We start from the raw sequence: 2475 nt of genomic DNA, 5'->3' as shown, positions 1-2475 counted from the left end.
TCCTATGCCCCAAGTGCAAGACCTTGCACTTAGGGGCATAGGAATAGCTGTCATAAGTACAGGTTAGGTGACAAGTGGCTGGAGAGCAGCACTTGTGAAAGGGACCTCGGGGTACTGGTTGACTGCAGGCTAAACATGAGTCAGCAGTGTGACGCGGTGGTCAAGAGGGCAAACGCCACCCTTGCTTTCATAGCCAGAAGTGTGGCTTCTAGATCAAGAGAGGTATTACTACCACTCTACATGACTCTAGAGCGCCTGCAACTGGAGTATTGTGTTCAGTTTTGGGCCCCTCATTACATAAAGGATATAGTCAGGTTAGAGTCAGCGCAGCATAGGGCCACAAGGTTGGTGGCTGGTTAGCAGGGGATGGGGTATGAGGCGAGACTGAGGGAACTGGATCTCTTCAGCCTGGAGGAGACTCCGAGGGGATCTATTGGTGACATACAGGTATGTGAGGGGATGTCACATGGAGATGGGTAGAGACCTGTTCTCCCCTGCAGATGAAGGCAGAACGCGCTCCAATGGAGCAAAGCTCAGGGAGCCAAGGTTCCATTTGGATGCCAAAAAGCACTTCCTGACAGTCAGGACCCCGAGGGTGTGGAATGGGCTTCCCCAGGAGGTCGTTGAGGCCCCATCGGTGCGGGTGTTCAAGGATAGGCTGGACGTCCACATGGTGGGCATGTTGTGAGTGGAGCCGGCTGGTGCCGGAGGTCAGACTAGATGGCCTGGGAGACCCCTTCTGACTTGCTCTGTTTTCTATGTTTCTATGTTCTATGTAATAGCAGAGGGAAGGAAGTTTGTCTCAGTGTGTAATACTGTTAATGAAATACCCTTCGCAGTCGGGGAAGGCCATTAGTAGGACTTGAAATGCCTCCCGTCCATGATTTGTGTCATGCTTGTGCTGCCTGAGAGCCATGGGGGCAGCCGCTCTGTCCTTTGTGTGTGCCGAATTCTGTCTCCCATTTTGCTGATGGTGTAGAGGACCAAGCTATCTGAAGGTGGGAGGTGGAGATGGGGGATGTGTGACCCTCCAGGAGCTGTTGGATTGCACCTTCCACCAGCCCCTGTCACTGGCTTTGCTGGCCATCAGTCCTACAACATCTGGAACAGTATATATTCTTCATCCCTAGTATACAAAACCAACCCTGAGATAGTTCCCCTGGGAATTCAGCTATCCATTGTCCTGTGAAGGGAATGTTCGTCCTTGATTCCATGATTCTCTTGCATAGTAAGGGTTCCAAGAACTGTGCCTCTGAGGCTCCCAGTTGCTTTGACTGGCTTTGCGGTAAGCAAGACAGCCCAGGGGCAGGCGGCAGGCCAGAGTGTGATCCCAGGACTCACCCCCCACCTCCCATGGTGAAAGTAATACAAGCCAAGTTCATAATTTGCAGTCTGCTATGTGCTGGAGAGGCAACCCATTTTTCTGATTTTTTAATCATAGAAGCCTGGCTTCACTGGTTCGCAGCTGCAACTGGGGTTCTTGAGGTTTAATTGAAAATCTTTTTGAGCTTCCTCCTGGATGCTAGTGGCAGGGCAGCAAAATTTGCCAATCTGCAAAGCAAAGTGAACCAAGGTACGGGTCCTGAGCATGCTGAAGGCCAGAATATCCTTACTTTCCTTCCTGTAGGTTGTACCCTTGTGCTTTAGGTGTTGTTTGTGTTGAACGTCGGAACCAGCAGGGCAGCTGAGAAACACTCTGTTTAGATGATCCCACTTGTGCTGAACTCGCCTTGCAGTCAATTTGACCCTCTGCCCCAGGCTTCCAAAGTGGCTCTGGGTGTGCTGGCTGGGAGTGAAGGAGGGCACCAACAAAGGCAGGTGGAATGCTGGGGAAGGCTGCTCCAAATGCCCCAGGACACCTCTACTGGTATGCGTTTTGTTGCATTCAGCGGTTGTGCCAAACAACTCACAGAAGAGCAGCTGTGCAAGGGTCCATCTAGTGCAGCATTCTGTTCACACAGTGACCAACCACCTGCCTGTGGGAAACGCACAAGTAAGGCACGAGTGGAAAAGCCGCCCCAAGGCTCCGGCGAATGGGGCGGCATATAAGTGTGCTAAATAAATAAATAGGAGCATCTGGTGTACACGGTCTCTGATACTGGCCATGCCCCTGATGACTGCTAGATATGGACCTATTCTGTGAATTTGTCTAATCCTCCTTTAAAGACAGCCAGGCTGGTAGCCACCACTACACATGGTGCATTTCCAAGTTTATGTACTGTGTGGGCCCTTTAAGCAGTTGGCTTTCCCTTTTATGTTCCTTTTCCCTGCATCTCCCATCAGTCAGCTTCATGGCATCTCCCACAAAGCTGATGGACTGTAGCAGTCTGGAAAAGGGAGGAAAATAAGGGAGAATGATGGTCATGGATAACACTTCCCATAAACCGTCTCATCCAGTAGCTACCACTGCACATGATGGTGAATCTATGAGTTAATTGCATTTTTACCGAGAATGGACACTGCACAATTTCACTG

At 50.7% G+C, this 2475-nt stretch overlaps 1 protein-coding gene across 1 annotated transcript in view; it reads right to left on the bottom strand.

The window, feature by feature from the left end:
• The window catches only part of LOC123019391 (gilatoxin-like), a 15081-nt gene that overhangs the window by 10154 nt on the left and 2452 nt on the right, over positions 1–2475 (bottom strand). The gene's annotated exons all lie outside the window — the stretch shown is intronic.

Source organism: Varanus komodoensis, unplaced genomic scaffold (genome assembly GCF_004798865.1).
Source record: "Varanus komodoensis strain SLA01 unplaced genomic scaffold, ASM479886v1 scaffold122, whole genome shotgun sequence".
In the NCBI taxonomy this organism is placed as follows: Eukaryota; Metazoa; Chordata; class Lepidosauria; order Squamata; family Varanidae; genus Varanus; species Varanus komodoensis.
This window is presented reverse-complemented; position numbering and strand designations above follow the sequence as displayed.